General features: G+C 47.1%; 1 protein-coding gene across 5 annotated transcripts in view; it reads left to right on the top strand.

Annotated features, from left to right (window-relative positions):
* PTPRE (protein tyrosine phosphatase receptor type E) overlaps window positions 1-18928 on the top strand; it is a 148909-nt gene that overhangs the window by 50044 nt on the left and 79937 nt on the right. For all 5 annotated transcript variants that reach the window (XM_081823297.1, XM_081823298.1, XM_081823300.1 and 2 more), the window contains one exon: window positions 8552-8574. The gene's annotated coding sequence lies outside the window, so the exon portion shown is untranslated. The remainder of the gene's footprint in view (window positions 1-8551; window positions 8575-18928) is intronic.

Here is an 18928-nt window from a genome sequence, read left to right as displayed (position 1 = left end):
CTTGCTTTGTCATCGGTAAAATATGGTGGATTGTGCCTGCCTGCATCTCAGGGCAGTGGAGAGGTGGCCAACTTAGTCTTAATCCACTGTCCTCCTAGATTATGTTGCTGTGAAGGTGTGGTTGGGAAGGATTCACAGGCAGATGGAGGGAGCCGTGGACGAGAGCTTTGTCCAAGAGGGACAAACTCAAGGTAGTCTGGAGAGCTCGGACCAGGGATCCAGGATGGGGCTGGACATGAGAAGCACCTGGCTATTTTGGGTGAGATGGAAAGCTTTCTGGGTCAGGGAGCAGCATCAGGAAAGCAACCAACAGGAAGACCATGGTGTGTCTGGAGGACGGTAGAAACAGTTCCGTGTGTGTGAGGCGCCTCTAGAAAGTTCCTGCTCTGGGCACCATTGAGAGGAAGCACACTGTGGCTTTCAATGGGCTGCTTAAAGGGGGGCTTGGTCTTAGAAGTGGGAAGGGGACCCCTGAGAAGGAGGGTGTCAGTGAACTCTGTGTGGGTGGCTTCCTGCCTCTTCTCCACCCTAGGGTTTTCCCTGGGAACTTCAGAGCTCTGTGAAGCAGTCCAGAGGGTTGTTTACCAACACATTCTTCTCTTCTTATCCATGCCAATCTGATCAGGAAAAAATGCTGTTTCCTTTATTCGTCAACAACAGTTATAGGATAATGAAACTGCATTTATTAATAGTGGCACATTTTACTTGTCCCTTTGCCATTTGTATGGGATTGGTAGCAGCTAGCATTTTAATTAACAGCAACAATAGATAATTTTAAATTAAGGAGCACATTATAAGTTATCTTTCATTCTGGGTCCCAGGGAATAATGATCCTCCTAAATAGTTATTTAATGCCATGGCTCATGCATTACGCTGTCTTGAGACACGGTACTTTGCCCTGGGCCTCCGCAGCCTGATGCTGTTTACAGCTGAGTGTAAGGATGATCAATCACACCCTTCCCCTACATGGTTAGTGGGCTGATCATAGGCCTAGGGCCACTTGGGGAAAGGCAGGGGCCTTCCAAATTGGCATTCTCAAAATTAACACCTACAAACATCAGTTTACTATCTGGATATTAGAGATAAATCATTTTCTTTGAAGTTCACTGGACCTTAGACCAAGAAAACCATCTTTTGTATCAGATTCAGTGTTCGGTTACCTTTGGCATCACGTACCCAGTGAGCCCATCCTAAGTACCTTTCACAGTGAGTGCAGTGGAAGGAGGGAAACAGGCCTTGCTGTCAAGGGATGCTCCCCTACTGACCCCATTGTACTCTGCCTGAGGTAGGAGAAACAGTATCAGGTAAGATGTGATCAAGGCTCTGGCAAAGGAGATCAAAGAAGCATGGGGCATGTAGGTGAGGCCATTCTCAGATGAGATCTCACTCCCTCTCTGAGCTGGTTCTCAGTCTCATCTTCGTCCCTGCCTTATCCAGCTGGTGGAGACATCTAGGTATATTCAGGGGTGGCCACTGGGACCCCTTCCGACTCTCCTGGCCCATGTTACACCTGGCCCCTGGCATCAACCTTAGTGTAACTCGACTTAGAGCATCCCCTGGAAGATGAGAATGGTCTTCACACATACTTGGGCAGTAGCAGGTTTATAAGCACGGTATTCTTTGGTTCTCCTTCAGAATACCATGAAATTCATTCACCCACTCAGCAAAGGGATGTGGACGCCTCCCCTGAGCCAGTCTTCTAAGCACGTGGGACATTTCTCTCCACTTTTGCTAGGAAAGACATGGCCTTGTGTGTGCATTGACAAATTATATCTCTAAGCACGTGAGTCCACAAAAACAGGCTGAGAAAGCAACCAGGGTTGGCTGGTCCCCATTTGCCCATTAATGGTTAATTTATATTTCAGTCCTTTTATTCCAGATACTACTTGCCAGCAAGCAAACAGTAGTGGAAAAAAAGGAAAGTGATTGAATTAATCTACCGATGTCATTTTTCTGCAGACTGGAGAAAGAGGCTGATGTTTGCTGTTTCTGGGCAGCAAGTCCTGACCCGACGGCGAGGGTCCTGGGTTTCCCCGGGTGCGGAGCCCATTCTACAGGCCAGGACCCTGGGGTCCACAAGGGCAGGCAAGGGAATTGGTCAGCTTTGTCTGGAACATGGCTGAGCATGAGTCAATTTACTACAGTCGAATGGGATGGGATGGGGGGACGGGAGCCAGCACCCAGGAAGCAAGAGATCTCTGGTGCCAAGGTTCAGAGTGGGACCCTGCTTTGTGAGAAGAGCATGGTGAAGTAAGTCAGGCTTGGTCATGGGTGTGTGACTAAAATCAGGGGCGAGGGAGGGGCGGGCTCACAGATGACCCCATTATGAAGTGGCAGACCTCCAGGGAGGGGGCATGATTGAAGAAACAGCACCTGCCGACAAGCCAAGGGCTCCTGGGTTTTACCGATCTATGAGAAATTTTCATTTGTACATGATTGCAGAATAGAGAGAACCATCGTTTATACAGCAGGGATTCTGTGTGTTTAATAGTTCAGTACATTTCCAACAATAGCTACTTTTTTCCCCTCATGAAAGTTTTTGAGGGAAAATGTGAAATCCGCACCTCCCACATCTGGGGAGTCGGGAGCCCTGGGTAGTGCCCCAAGAGGGAAGCTGGATCCCTGGCATCAGGACTGGATTCTAGACGCAGGTGAGAGTGAACATCCAGAGAGAGCAGAGGTCCCAGAGGCTGTGTCTCGGTGGGACCAGGCCCGCTTTGGTCCTTCGGGTTCCTCCTAGGCGGGCTGGCAGAGGGAGGGGAGGGCATGTGGGAACAGTGCATCTGGGGAGTCCTATCTCCTTACTTCTGCTCCAGTGCTCAGAATCTAGCCCTCCCACCCAGCCCCAGGGCTCTAAGCCCAGCTCCACACAATTAGAGAGAAAGAGGCTCATGGACACATGCATACACAAGGACGCTCAACCTCCCACCCAGTGCCAGATGGCTAGGTGGTGAGGGGAGGGAGGGTTCGAGGGAGAGCACCTTCCTCTTGCCTTCAGGGCCCAGACTGAGCTGAGTGTGCTGTGGGCGTCTGGGGCCACACAGCTGTAGGTTGACCTGGGGACACGCACAAACCCCACAGCCCATGTCAAGTCCACAGTCCAGGAAGAGGGCCCTTTTGTCTTTAAGTACTTTAAGTACTTTAAGTGCAGCCAGTTCCGTTCCCGGGGAGCTCCAGGAGGTAAAGAAGCCTATGCCCAGGCCCTGGAGTCCCAGTGCAATGCCTGGTGGAGGGATGCCCAGTGGCAAGTTACTTAATCTCTCTGGGCCTCAGTCTTCCCATCTGCAAAGCAGGTCTAAACCGAACTCTTTCTGGGAGTATTGAGAGAATTCAGCGATCCCTAGGTGCACTTAATGGGATGTCTGGCATGGATTACCTATCCTTATTGTGCATGCTTTCTCCAAGGATGTTTTCATACTGTCCCTGCCCTTGAGCACAAGAACCCCCACAGAGAAGCTACTCACGGGGCAATGACTTTTTAAAACATGACAGTGACTGACTGTCACTATCTAAGAAGTGTTTGTGCCAAGTGCCGGCGGGGGGGGAGGCAGGTGAGGAGGGGACAGGTGAGGAGGGGGGAAGGTAAGGAGGGGGGCAGAAGAACAAAGTCTTACCTTTACCTTTCACAGCCAGGTTTACATTGGCTCTGGGCAGAGGGAGGGGCACGTGCTTGTTCTAAACCTGAACATCTGGCCCTTGGGAGGCCAGCATAGGAGAGGCCACCCTCCTCTCTGGGGCTGGGAGAGCATCCTGTACCTCGGAAGGGAACACAGAGAATCAAAATCCTTCTCAAATTCCATGCCGATGATAATGGCAGAGATGGATGTGGACATATGCAAATATAATAGAGTCCTTGGCTTGCTAATTTGCAGAATTTCCTAATCCAAAAAGGGCCCCCCCCCCAACTGTGGGGTTATTAGGGAGTGCCATTTTGTGCACTTTGGAGGCTGGGGACTGTGCTTCAGAAATACTCTCAAGAAGCAGGCAGGGATGTGCGTGGGTCTTTGCTAAGCAGCTGTCCGTGAATAATTTTTAAAATTTGCCAGATATTTAGAAGTCCAGCTTGTTGGTCATAGAGTGACAAAATGGGTTGAGAAAGCAGATCTTTCCTCCAGCCTTAGCAACATGGTTTTCCAGGACCCCTGCCCCTGCCTTTTTAAGGTGGCTTGCGGTGGGGTCACCAGAATATGGTTCTCCCAGACTCATCATTCGGGGAGTTTTCCCGCCCCCAGTGAGATCAGCAGCCCCTTTCAGCCTTTCATACATTAGGAAATACAGAAATTAACAGCTTTGCGGATGCCTGGAAGGTAAACAAGGAAACTGTGAGACTTGGCAGCGTATGATATCCGTGAGAATCTGAAGCCCAGATGATTCAGAAGCATTGTGCAGGGTCCCCCACCCGCCCGTGTGAATTACCGCGTGGAGGCAGAGTGAACTTGTTCCTTGACAGAATGCTGAGGGGGCTGTGCTCCGTGGCTGGGGCCTCTTGCTTTTCCACCGCGGGCGGCGTAGGTGATGTGGTCTCTTGTTTTCTCCTTTGTAGTGGTTTTCTGCAATTTGGGCAACCCATCTAAATTAATTGTCCTCCTCAGTGTGCTTGAGAGACCCTGTGCCTGAAGGGGATCCGTTCTGACAGTTGATGGGGGATCCGAGGGAAGGCAGCCAGGGTGAAGGAGCTCCTCTCCGGGTCTGCCCGTCCCGATAAGACCGCGGCAAGCCCAGATTCATGGTGTTTGATTGCATGATTTTGATTTTTCATTTGTGTGCCCTTGCTTTATAAAATTTTAATCTTTCATCAAAGTTCACATTTTAGATACACTATACATGTGGAAATATATATGTGAGCATTTTTAAATAAAATGAAAATGTGCATCCGCCAATTTTTCAAATGCTGCTGCCCATTTAAAAGTATAGCTTGCAGATACCCTCCTTGGCAACGCACGTTCTGCCCACTTGAATGTTTAGGATGCTCTGGGCCAAGGGTGTGTGTAAAAAAACAGTTTACTTTTGTCTGAGTTTGGAAAGATAACCCAGTTCTGTCCATCTCAGAGCTTGACAAGTCAGAATAATTTTAATTTCTTCCTTAAATGAAGCAGTCCTGATGGATTGATTGTAAATGTTGTAGCTTTATTTTCTTCTTTGTGAGGTATGGATGCACAGTAACATCACGTGGTCTTTCCATATCTTGTGAGGGATCGTTTGGGAGCCCTGTAGCCTGGGGCCACTTCCTGCAGGACTGCCCACCCGCCTGACCTCGCCTGCCCGGCTCCCCGCCTTCTCGGTGGATTTCCCCTGTTCCATGTCCTCATACCACCTCTTTCCCAGGGTCTAGCTTGGAAAGCATCCTCGCTGCCTCTGCCCCTTGGAAGCAGAGCGGCCACATCTGGATGCCCCAGGGACAGAGCTCCGCACTTCCACAGACCCACTTCTCCCCGCCCCGCCAACCCCCCTCCCCACCCCCCCCCCCCGGAAGTGTGTGGCCAGTCTGAGCCTTTCCAGGTTTTTCTGGCATACAGACCACAGTGAAGCTTTCCCTGGGGTGAGAAGAGATTTTAGGGAGTTGCTAATGTCAGTGTTGTCCTCAACGGCATGCCTTTCATGGGTCTTCCTGCTGGCAGCCACTGGTAGATACTAGGAATGTAAAGAAAAGGCTGACTGTTCCTGCCTTGAAGGAATTACAGCTTCACTGCGGGGATGGAGACCCAAGAAGAAAATCAAACAAACAAGCAAACAAAAGTAAACTACAGGGTAAGCTGGATTTGCCTGTGCAGCCCAGCCCAGAGTGGTCTCAGCAACCTTGGGTTAGCATCCCTGCTGCCCTGCCTCCTTGCTCTGTGTGACACTGGCAAAGTCAAGGGGCTCCCCGGGCCTCAGTGTTCACTTCTTTAAAATGGGACTCATCTTGCCTATTTCACAGGACTGGCTGTGGGCTGGGGAGAGACATGGTAAGCAGCACTGGACAGGATCCCAAACCCAACAGCTTCTCTCTTTCCCTCGTTTGGAGGATGGGGCCATTCCTGGTGAGACCAGGAACCTTTCCAGTTGTGGAATGCTGCTGTGCCGGGTGACGGCCCCCGCTGACACGAGCAGATCTGTCCGTGGGAATGGACCTCCCCCACCCCCAATTTTTAATGTGCTTATTTCACGTTTTCAGACATTGTGCTCAATATTCAAGTAGCAGTCTGCTTCAGGGCCTGAGGCTACAGAAAGTGTTCCTGAGATGAAGGTTGACTTCCGAGTGTATTCTGGTTGCTTGGTTTTTGTTCTAATTCTGTACTTTGAGAAACTGACAGCTGTGGTTTCATGCTAACACGTGTGAGCCCAGACCCATACAGTATGTGATCTCTCTGTACCGCCACGGTTCCCTGTGTTCTTGCTTAGTTTACAAAAGAAAACAACATGAGTTCAAAGTTTAATTCAGAATTACTGTTTGCGTTTAGTTGGTACTTAGTGTATTCTGCTTATTCATTTGTTTAACCAAAAATTGACAGAGTGCCCACCTGGTTCTACACTCTAGTGGGTTTTTCCTGTGTGGTTTTTAGTTTGGTTTGACTCAAGCCTGCAGTTTTGCTTCTGCCTCTGATATACTTCTCCATCTCATTGGGTTTCCTTTTACATTAAAATGACTCAACATTGCTTTGGAAGATAGTTTTGAACATTTCTACCAATCCTGAAATATTAAGGGCAGCTTCTACTCCTGGCTTCTCCCCATGCTTGGCCCCAGGCAAACACGTAACTCTTCCCAGTGCTTTCCCCAGTGCTTTCTTTGAGGGGATTGGAAGGAGTGGACTCTTGTAGTAAGTTATTCTTACAAAAAGCAGTTCCCCTTACCTCCCATGATCTCACCTCTTGCCCAACCATCAATGCTTCCCTCACCTTCTTGCCATTTGCTTTGTGTTACACTGGACTCTGCTGCACTCTGGGAACTCTGTGACTTTATTTCTTACCCAACAGACTGATCCCTAGTTGATTTTTTGTGGATTCTTTTGAATTTTCTATGTAGATAATCATGCCGTCTGAGAAAGCAGAAGTCTTATTTTTTTCTTTCCAGTTTCTGGGTCTTTTATTTCTTTTTCTTGCCTTATTACATTGACCAGGCTTCCAGTACAATGTTAAATATGAGTGGTGAGAGTGGACATCCTTGCCTTGTTCCGAGTATTAGTGGGCAAACATTCACTCTTCCACCACTAGAGATAACGTTAGCTGTAGATTTGCCCAAGTAGATTTAAAATTCCTTTATATTAGAAGAACCATTTCTTCTGCTTCTTTGGCTCCAAACCGATTTCACAGGTCAGCTTTTTAGTGAGTGCCTCAACTTGCTATAATTGTGTGCTGCGGAGTATTGTCTTTGGTTTAAAATATCTAGCCTGGCCATGACTAAGATGAGAGGTATTCTATTTTGGTAGAAAACACCACATACTGCATTAGCTATTTAAAGACAGTGGTGATCGAAACATCTAGCCGTGTGGATACACAGTGACAACTTAGCGTTGTCTCCAGCTTGATGCTGTCCTACTCGCCACTCGAACAAGAACCAGAGGGTCATGTCTACCAACTGAAGCATAGATAGACAGAGCATGGTGTATGGCATATGGAAAATGCCATAGTATTCATCCACAGAAGGGAATGAAGAACTGGTACATGTGACAACATGGATGAACCTCAAAAAATACTAAGTAAAAGCAAGCAAGTCACAGAAGGCCACATATTGTAGGATCTCACTTTTGTGAAATGTTCAGAATAGGCCAATCCATGGACAGAACGTAGATTTGTGGTTGCTGGAGGACAGGGGATGGGGAGAGGGTGGGCTGGGGCGTTAATGAAATCATGGGCATGGGGTTTCTGTTGGGATGATGAAACGCTCTAAATTTAGGTTATGGTGATGGTTGTACAACTCTATCGTTATGCTAAAAACCCCTGAATTGTACACAGGTGGACTTCATGGTATGTAAATTATATCTTAAGATTTTTTTTTTTTTTTTTTATTTGAGAGAGAGAATGAGAGAGAGAGCACATGAGATGGGGGAGGGTCAGAGGGAGAAGCAGACTCCCTGCCGAGCAGGGAGCCCGATGCGGGACTCGATCCAGGGACTCCGGGATCATGACCTGAGCTGAAGGCAGTCGCTTAACCAACTGAGCCACCCAGGCGCCCTGTAAATTATATCTTAATGAGATGTTAAACATGAAAAGGGCATAGAAGCTAAATTGTTGGGGAATGAGCAGGCTGGATAATGAGTAAGCTGGAAAACCAGGGTGAGGGGCCAACCCATGTGGGTTTTAAGAGGTGGTGTCTAGGAAGAGGGACTGAGGGGGCGTCCAGGCCTGGGGGCTAAACACCACACGCTTCCGATCTCGGTCAGCTCCCACGCTCCCCCCATCACTGACATCAAAAGTTATCATCATGAAGATAAAAAGGCCTCAAGAAGACCCCAACAACTGAGCAAAAATGAGAACGTTCATCTAGTGTTGTAGAGAAAGAAGGGGCTGGAATGAGCAGCTACCACCTTGTAACCAGAAAACTAACCCTTTCTTTTTCCCCTTTCTTTTTCAGACGATAACCTTCGCTTTCCCTTGGTGAGTACAGAATTTTTTTAAAGATTTTTTTTTTCCTGTAGTTAACTAATAACAATAAAAAAAGTGTGTTGGATTTACTTGTTAGAGAAACATTATCTCTAGAGAAAGAAGACCAGTATGGTCAGCGTGTTATATTAGAATTTTATGCCTGAACTTGCTTGAACAGGGTTGTATCACACTTTTTGTTACATCATTTTGTGTGTGTGCGCGTGTTTAAAATCCGGCTTAGTGGTTCAGTCTCCTGAACTGGATTGTTGAGAACACAGTTTCCACATGCTCTCCTTTCATGGATTTGTCCGTACTTTTAAAAGGGCCTTGCTTTACCTCACTGCACGCATGGGACGACTGTTGGGAAACACAGAGGCCCATAATTGCATTGATGGTAGTTGCCTCTTAAATTGATCTGCTGGGGGGAAAACCTGATGAAAGGGAGCTTTTCTGGATTGCACTTTGGGTTAAAAAAAACAAAACAAAAACAACCGTGTCATCATCACATGATTTTATGCCTTTTGAGATTTAGGCACCATTCCATGGCCTTGATGTCTTATAGGGTACACATCACCTTTTTGTGTTTTACTTAATCAGGTTACTGGTGTTAAGTTCCCTAAAGAAATCGAGGAAGGAAAATCTAAGAGCTTTGGAAGTGGTTGCAGTGGGTGAGGGGCGCCCGTGTGCGTGGTGTTATGTGCTCACCTTTCGTGAGCGTACCAGGATGTAGGTGGCCAGGAAGTTGTGTTTCTTATGTACATCACCTTGTTTGAAATACTTTGACTATGTCCTGAATTATTTTAAGGTCAGTGTGTCGCCTGTTTTGCTTTGGCCAGCCCCCTCTGTTGCTCTCGTGGCACGATTTCATCTGGGCATAAATGCTTATAGTCTTCTTGGTGTGATCAAATGCATTTGGGTTGTATGGACTGTTGCTCCCTATCTCAAAGGAATGCAAATACAGTCAGGAATTTATCAAGAGAGAGAATGGGAAAGGCTCCGTTTGCCATCTACTAAGCTAATTGTGTTGTCCCTGTTCTCTATCACATCATTATCAGATGTTAGCGATTTTGAATGACATGATCTACTTGAGCAAATGTGGATGTCAACAGCGGGCTCCAAGAGAAGGAATATTACTGGAATAATATTACTGGATAGAGACTTAAGTACAGGAAGTCTGCAATCCCTTATTGCCTCAGAATCCTAAGCAAGAGGTGTTGACTCATCCATATTGGTTTGAATGGGTATTAAACATGCTACTTACCAAGAGTGGGGGCTCCCTACCTTGCCGGAATGAAACATTGGAGGGTCGTGCCCCACAGACTCATCTCCTTCCCAGATACAGGATCCAGATTATGATTTGTTAAAAGCATCTGCCCTTTGCCTTCCTTGGCTGTCCGCTCAGCACTGGCCGCTCCACACCCAGTCTTGCCATTTGCCTGTTCTAGGGTTTCCTGTCCTCTTGGCAAGTTGGCTCGCAGCCTGGCCATGTCGCTTAACCTGGTTCCATCGTTCACCTCCCTTTTAATAGGAAAGTAAAGGTTGCTTTAGGAAGCTGTGAGTTCTTAGGTAAAAAGTGCTTCTTATTTCAGGAATTTTCTCTTCCATGTGAGGAAAGGCTGTTCCAAGCATGACCCCCCTTTTGGTGGCTACCTTATTTGATGCCTTTGTTTGGAATCTGCTGCTGGGATGAAGGGGTAGAACATCAGATTGATCTTTTAGCCTGCGGCAATTTTATTGCTAAACATTTGAGTCTTGTTCCAAAAGCTTCAAGATTTCAATGAAGAGAAAGGAATTTATTTCTAATTTGTGGGGTTAGAAACTTGCTTTTGAGTCCGTTAGAACGAAATTAATAGTTCACTTTGGGCAGGGCAGGGGAGAGTAAGCACCCTGAGGTTGGCGACTGTCCCAAGCCACTGTCCGTCCACAGGTGGTGAGTGGGCTGCAGACCAGGAGCCCAGCAGATGTCTGCTGGGTGAACACGGGAACGTGTGGGAGGCCCCGCTGCTCTCAGCTGGCAGTCCCTGCCTGGGATCGCTGTGATGTGGAAGTGAGCTCACCCCAAGTTAGCAGTTAGTAAGATTGTTGTACTTTACATCGTCATAAAATTCTGGCAGTTGTTTTGTTTAAAGAAGGCGTTCAACTGGGTAACGATGTATGTGCCATTGCTGTAATGGAGATCCAAAGGAGTTCTCTTCTCTAGCAATAATCTGATTCTTCATTTTAAAAAAAGGCACTCCAGGGGCGCCTGGGTGGCTCAGTTGGTTAAGCGACTGCCTTCGGCTCAGGTCATAATCCTGGAGTCCCAGGATCGAGTCCCGCATCGGGCTCCCTGCTCGGCAGGGAGTCTGCTTCTCCCTCTGACCCTCCCCCCTCTCATGCTCTCTCTCTATCTCATTCTCTCTCTCAAATAAATAAATAAAAAAAAAATCTTTAAAAAAAATTTAAAAAGGCACTCCAGGGGCACCTGGGTGGCTCATTCAGTTGGACGTCTGACTCTTGGCTCAGGTCATGATCTCATGAGTCATGAGATCAAGCCCTGTGTTGGGCTCTGCGTGGAGTCTGCTCAGGATTCTCTCTTCCTCTCCCTCCCCCTCTGCCCCTCCACCCCCACTCTCTCTCTCTCTTAAATAAATAAATAAATAAATAAAATCTTAAAAAAAAAGCCATTCTATGTTCATATTTGACTTTAAAAAGAGAATTGACTTTCCCCTGTTTAACTGGATTAAGTGGGGGCTTTTTAGCATGACCAACCACCATTCCCATGGTTTTCTGTTGTTTCTCCTTTTTGTAATATGTAAATACAGACTTGGGAAGTAATACTATAATTCATACCAACCATCAAACATGACCAAAGTTCCCTCAACTAGCGAACGCTTGTGACTCTGTGGGTCTCAGTTGCATAGTATTTAAATAACGCAATGGAATGTCAGAATTAAGAATTTATGCAAGACACGTAATTAAGGTTTAAATATCTTTTCCAGGCTCTTTGCGGTCTTATATTGTTATACCAAAGGGTATCCACCAGTAAGTAAAATTAAATGATACCGTAACTTGACTATTTCACTTTGGCTCATGGAAATACCAAAGGAATAAAAGGCAACGAAATTAAAGTGCTGATGTTAACAGTGAATTTAATTTTAAAATTAACTTCAAATATTCTGTCACTAGCTGTCTCCTCTTTAACGATCCATCCTTCCTCCTCTATCAGTTTCAATACGTGCGATTTTTCTCTTCTAAGTCATTTCTCTTCCTTGGTATTGATTCCAGTGGCCACCATGGCATGAAAAGAGAAGAAGAATCTGAAGGTTTTTAAATGTTTGCCAAGGCAGAGCGAACCACTTGTAACCCGCCTCAGCTGGGGCTGCATTTTTGCAGGTGGAAGAGGGTGTTCTTGTGCGGCTTTCTGCATCTGCAGAAAGAAAACGAGAAGCCTCACGGATGATGTGCAGAGCACAGAAGACCTGAAAACTTTCTCAAATATTTGATTCCTATTTCCTGCCTTTGCCCTGTTCTTGGGTTTTTATTAGCATCAGTGGATCCTCTGGGTTTCCCATCCGAGCAAAATGTGTTTCTCCCAACAGTGAAGGAGTTATTCTCCCGTAACTGACATTGGAAGATGACAGTAGGTTGGACGAAGGCCCTTGGACCTGCTGGTGACAAACGGATTAATCCGTCATTTATTTCCACTTCCATTTTCCCCCCCAGGAAAGTTTCAACATTCTTCCAAGAAGTACCTCCTCAAAGAGTATACTAGGTAATCGTTTGTCATATAGTAAAGCCATGGATACTAGGCTGTCAGAGTTTCCACTTAGAGGAAATAGGAACACAGCTTTTCTATATAAACTCCTGGCTGGCCCCTGAGCTCCTGCAGACCCGGTTCGGAGCTGGAATTCTTCGAGAAATCCTTTTCCAGCTGACAAGAAAACATGGATTCTCGCAGGCCACAATGGCTTCCCGGCGTCGTCCCAGTAGGACAAGAGGTAAAGGGAAGCTGGGAGGGGAATCTTTCTCGTCGCTTTGGATTTAGGTCATGGTTGTTTGTCATATAATTCCTAAGGCATTTAAAAATTCGGTTGAAGGAAGCAGTCATTAAGTGAACATTTGGCAAGCACCTCAGTTAACTTTGTCCAGCCCTGTGCAGGAAATCTGGGATTTATGCTTCAGGAAACTGTTTTAATCCACCGCAACCTGGCCAAGTGGTGTACGGGGGATGGTGACAGGAGCTGGCTGCCTGGGGGCCGGAGGGTTGTCTGACTGCCAGGAATCCAAGGTGAGGTCCACCTTTTAGGAAAACAATCCCCAGTTATTGTTGACTGGATGACACATCAAAATCCCACTCATTTTAAGTTGGATGTTTCCTATTTTTATAATCAAACCCACCCTCTTCACTTTCCTTATCAACTCGTTTTGTGAAGTGGCATTTCAGTTAAAAGTGACGCGGTGAGAACCTGGGAAGTACCTGGTCTGCAGGACCGTGAGCTGGTCTTCCAGGAGCTTGGGTTCAGGTTCACGAGGGGGGGACTGACATTCTGTGTGCAGTTTCTGTTGTAGAAACAGATGGCGTCCATGCCCACTGCCTGACGAGGGGCATCAGTCACACACGGTGGGGGGAGGGGGAGGAAGACAAGAAATGTAGAAATCCTTTTAGGTGTATGACTTACAGAGAGATTTCTCAGACACCCTGGGCCCTGGAATCAGGAATGAGGTCTGTTGCCCCCTGGAAGGAACGCGGACCCATCCCCATTTGATGCGGGAACTCGCCCCCACCTGCAGTCCTATCGACTGGGGGATGTCCCCATGTGAATCAGGACAGTGAGCCACAGGAGGAGAAATTCTTTCTGTTCAAAAATTGCCCATTCCAGGTGACTTTTTTAAACAGCTTAGTATAATACAGAGTTTGGTATAAAATATTTAAAATGTTGGAAGAGAAAAGATCTCTGTGGAATTGCTAAACGAAAGTACGTCTCTGAGTAGCTTTTCTTCTTGTTTTGAATGGAAATGAGCATAAGTGAAAAAAAAAATTGGATTTGAGTTATTTTAGGGTGGGGGCTGATTGGATTCTAACAACTTTGAAAAAATATGTTGATAGTGTTTAAGTGATTTCAAATAACCTGAGCAAGATTGGTCTGCTATCAGAAATGATAGAGATTTTGTGTTCAAGTGCTATCTATAAAAATATGTTTAAAACTACCACGTTACCACACTGCTGCTGAGAAATGAATTTTCTGAAAATGTCATGTTGGTGGAAATTATTATTCACAAAAACAGGACTTGATCCATTTCCTGTTTTGCAGGATAACTTAAATGCCTTATGCTGAAAACATAAATTGCATTTATAATCCCACACACATGCGTGTAGAGCACTTTACAGTTTACAAAGCATGCTCAAGGTCATCATCTCAGAGATTCCCGGAGGCAGTCTGGGTGTGCATCCTCACTTCCACCTTGACGCTGAGAAGACAGAGACCCAGACGGGCTGGGAGAAGTGAGTTGGGAGGACAGCGGGAAGGGACTTAGCAGCATCCAGGGGCCCCTGAGCTGTGCACGGGTTCCTCTCAAACCTAAAAGCCAGGCAGCTCTCATTAGCACCACCCACAATGAGGAAGCCAACCTGCCGAAAAGAAAACATTTTCCATGATGAAAACTATCATTTTGCAGTTATGCAAGTATTAGAGGACAGTAATAAAAAAGGACATATCCCATGGGTTCTGCAAACAGGTTGCTGGTAGATAATTATATTTTGGAACAACTTTATGATCAGTTGAGTTGATCTTGGCCAGAGTTCCAAATGTTTCCACACGTTATCTGTTGACCAAATCCAGTTTTCTAATCTCTCTTCACACACTTGCCAGGCTTCCTTTCAGCACAGCGCGGGGTTGGTCTATTCTCTCTGCCGGTGTTTATCAGGTGTCCCCTGCGGGCTCATAATTGTGCAAAGTCTTGAAAAATGAAGTGGTGGGTCCTAGTTCTGACTTCAGGAAATATCGCCTGGAGGGCCTGCGTTTGAGTCCTTTCTGTAGCAATTGTACTTGTGTATTTCGCACAGGAGCCTAGGAAAGGATTGGACACACATAGAGTGTAGCTCCAGAAAGCTGAATGACTTAGACATGTCCCTTCGTGCCCTGAGTCAGACCTTCTTTGTCTCAAAAATAAAGGGCTCAATGAGAATTTTTTTAAAGGCCCCTTGCAGACATAGAGTTGATGTTCTCTGGTGATGCCTGTCTGGATTTTGAGTTAATACAGAAATCCCCCTAAATTAGCCATGCTGTGAATCAGCTGAGCCTGGGCCAGATACATCCATCACTTTCCCTGCCGGGATGAAGTCTGCACCTCACAACGTAAATGTTTTATAATCTTCGCTTGGAAAAGAAAGCAGCTGTCCTTCACTGCTTTCTCTTCCCTCCACTCTTGTTTGTGTTTGCTCCTCTTGCCTCCAAAAGAACAAGGAACATAGAAAGGAGGGTTTTATGAATGCGGAAAACATTTTTGAAAAGCAATCTTCTTTCCGTGATGTTGCTAACATGCACGAAGTAAAAACTGGGAATCCTTGGGCTTCGATTTTAAAACCTCAGCAGAAGCATTAGATAGTAACACAAAGGTACTTTCTCCGCACTGTTCTTAGATCCATTCTGGCAAATGGTTCTGGGGGCTGAGTGATGCTCTGCGTTACCTGGAGAAGTGATTCACTGGGAGGGCGGATTGCTCGATCTTGTCGGAAACCATGGAAACCCCCAATGCCATGATGCTTCCCTCTCCTGCAAGTAATCGGCAAAAGACAGGCTGGAAAGTGCCAGCCATGGAGATAAAGTTAGGGTCCTGAATGCACCCAGTGTGAGCGAGATCACACTCCGAGCCATCACTGTTTCCAAGTCCTGTTTCTGGCTTCCTTCCAACGTGAAGTCAACACCGACATTCTGTTGTGCTGTTTCCTGTTGTGGGTGGATTTATTTAATTTTTAATGAGTGATTCACAACCCATGGCTGTGCATTTTCCTCCTGCTGAGAATTAAGACCTGTTTCCTTTAAAAAATTATTTTTGCTGTAATCTGGGCAACGTTGTGCTCAGCGTGTTTGAGACAAGGGGACGTGGCGCTATGACGCAGAGAAGGCATTTCGCCTCCCCCGGGCTCTTAGGAAATAGCAGTGATGAGGTCATCCCATGACAGGGGCGCTCTCGGTTAGAGGACGTCAGACCTCATGAAACATTCCTAAACCCTCCTTTCTATAAAAATGTTTTTAAACGTGTGGCTGTTTTAAACATTTTTTTTTTTATGTTGCTACAAATCCATTCCACTTGGAAAGCCACGTGGTCCGTCTGCCTCCCAGAGAGCCTAGTAACATAATCAGTATCCACTCAGTCAGGCTTTCTCCCTGTCCGCCTGTTTACTCCAAGTGGCCTCTGTCCACCCAGCTGGGCTCACGTACCCCTTCTGCTCCATAACCTTAATGGAAAATAGCGCCGGGGGTCGTCCTGGCGACCAGAGCTGTGGAGCTCCTGTTTCAGGGTCACTCCCTGCCTCGCTGCTTCCATCCCTTGGCAGCTCAGCCCTGTGCCTTCAGATGGACGGGGCGTGCAGCCATCTGGACAAGCTCGTGCCCCACACCCAGCACCTAGGACCCCAGCACAGAGTTTGTATATGAAGTCAGAAGTCCAAACACCTCTCTGATATTCAAGGACCACATCGGAAATCTTAATACTGCATCAGAACTACAAATACCACATCAAGAATCCAAGTACCAGCTGGTTATCCAAGTACCTTTTCTAGAAATTCGGGTACCATGTCAGAAAGCCGAGTATTAAGCCATCAAAATACCTGGTCAGAAATCTAAGCAGTGCATCTGGACATTTGTCATGTTGGTGCTTAGAGGAGTCTTCATTTTTCACTATAATGTGTTGATCCCTTTCTGAAATTCATTTGAAAGGTAAAAAAAAAAAAAAAAAAGGACTTTTATTTCAGCTGGGCTATCATGCATTTTATAGAAATATTATAAGTCACAGTGTCCCTGGGAAATCTGAAACAGTTTGGCACTGGCCCCAGTCACAGAGGCTGTCGGCCCGGCGGAGGGTCAGTGGATGCTCAAGGAAGGTGCCCCTTGATGTTTCTGATCTAGATTCTGTGGAAGAGAACTGGTATCAGTGGGGTCTGAGCAATCCTGGTAGGAAGTTTTCTAAACCCACAGGAAAGGGTGTTCTTGGAGGATATGGTTAAAAGAGAATTAAATCCTCATCTTGGGAAGCGAAAAGTCAAATTCAGAGAATTGCCTGATGACGCCAGCAGTTTGGCCGTAGAGAACTTCTTGAACTGCTGTTTTCTACTCTCCACAATTTATAGACGAGTCTGACTTCCCTGAAACTAGCGCCTGGTTGCATCCTTTGCAAAGGGACAGAGAAGAATCGCTTTGGCTGCATGCCCGGGGGTGACCCAGCAGCTCGGGGTCAGTCAGTGTCCTAACGTGGATCTCCAGGGGTTGCCCAGCACCCAGCAGATCCCCCGGCTCCACAGACGGCTGGTGAAGGAGGGGATGAGTGAGTGGTTGGGTACGGGAGTGGGGGAGAGCCGGCAGTCAGCAGGAGGAGAACACCACCTCTGCACCCTACACGGTACCTGGGGCCGTGCTTAGTGCACGCAGGACCGGCCACATAAGATGCTCAATTGCTTGTTCAAAAAGCAGGACAAAAAGCTTTTTCCTTTCTTCTGTGGTCTCTCTCTGGACCTATCACGCTGTTTTTTGTTTGTTTGTTTGTTTTGTTTTTTTACCTTCTATTTTTTTTTTTAAAGATTTTTTTTATTTATTTGAGAGAGAGAGAGAATGAGAGAGAGCACATGAGAGGGGGGAGGGTCAGAGGGAGAAGCAGACCCCCCGCCGAGCAGGGAGCCCGATGCGGGACTCGATCCCGGGACTCCAGGATCATGACCTGAGCCGAAGGCAGTCGCTCAACCAACTGAGCCACCCAGGCACCCCAAATTTTACATTTTTTTTAAAGTCTTTTTTTTTTTTAAGATTTTATTTATTTATTTGAGAGAGAGAGCACATGGGAGCGGGGAGGGTCAGGAGGGTCAGAGGGAGAAGCAGACTCCCTGCCGAGCAGGGAGCCCGACGCAGGACTCGATCCCGGGACTCCAGGATCATGACCTGAGCCGAAGGCAGTTGCTCAACCGACTGAGCCACCCAGGCGCCCCCTTTTTACCTTCTATTTAATGTCATGCTCCCTGGGGCACGGGCATACTCTAGGCAGTACAGAGCCTCACCGATGCCCGAGACTGTGCTCTGCAACTTGCTGGGCAAGTGTACACTTTGGTGCCTAGGAAGCAGACCGTCAAGAACCTGCCCTGGAGAGGAGGCAGAAGCTGGGCCAGGTGTGAGTAAGCCTCCAAGCCCCTGGAGTGCTGCGCCATTGTCCCATCTGACTGCACTGACAAAGTAAAAACTCAGAAAGTTAGTACAAACTGGGCATGAAACCCCATGCTCCAAGCCCTCCTGAGTGGGGCTGGTCTCACACCCCCGAAGCAGCCCAGCCGCAAGAAATGATGGTCAGAACACTGGAATGTTCACCCGTGGATTGTTGTGATAAGGGGCTTCTGTTCCCAATGAGCACTTTAATACTCCCTGATTCCATCATTCGTTTCTGGGAAGGTGTTTCCTGCCCACCCGGGGACAGCCCTCTCTCTCTGACTCCCAGTCCCACCTTACTACTTCCTGCCACCCTGTTTACATTGTCATTCGGGTCCTTACTACTCCTTGGAAGGGCGGTATTGATGCACTGGGTCCCCTGCTGGAATGTAGTCACCGGAAGGAAGGAACGATGGATGAATATGCATTTAATACTGCTTACACCACTTTATATCCTTTTTGGAGCAAGGTGGATATAACTAAATAAATGAAGTCAATTCACACCCCCAAGCACAAAGCGCAGAGTCGGGGTTTGCCAGAACGTGGGCGTGGCAGCCAGGGGACCGAGTTCAAACACTAGCTTGCCCTTAGTAGCGGGCTGCCTGACAGCAAAACAGTCATGTGCCTTTTCGGGCCTCCATTTGAAGGACTTAGGTGGGTGCCCAAAGCCCCTGAATTCTCAGGGTCGGTGGATCCAGAATAGCACCACAGAATTACCTGGCTGGGGCTCAGCTGTTGGCCTGGAGCCTGCAGGCAGGTTTGAAACTGGATGGCCCTAGGGCTTTCTGTGGTTTCATAAATACCTTCATGCAATAGATAGTTATAAACACCTTCATGAAAGCCTTGTTTTCCTGTGATACTGAGATATTTGGCCCATCCTTCTGGATGGCATAACAGGATGGCTAAAGTAAGCATTGCTTAGAGTTGTCGCAAGTCTGCTAAGCGTTGGAGAAAACCGTCGGGTCAGGAACCTC

The sequence above is a fragment of the Leptonychotes weddellii genome, chromosome 6 (genome assembly GCF_054177405.1).
Source record: "Leptonychotes weddellii isolate Sample4059 chromosome 6, ASM5417740v2, whole genome shotgun sequence".
In the NCBI taxonomy this organism is placed as follows: domain Eukaryota; kingdom Metazoa; phylum Chordata; class Mammalia; order Carnivora; family Phocidae; genus Leptonychotes; species Leptonychotes weddellii.
This window is presented reverse-complemented; position numbering and strand designations above follow the sequence as displayed.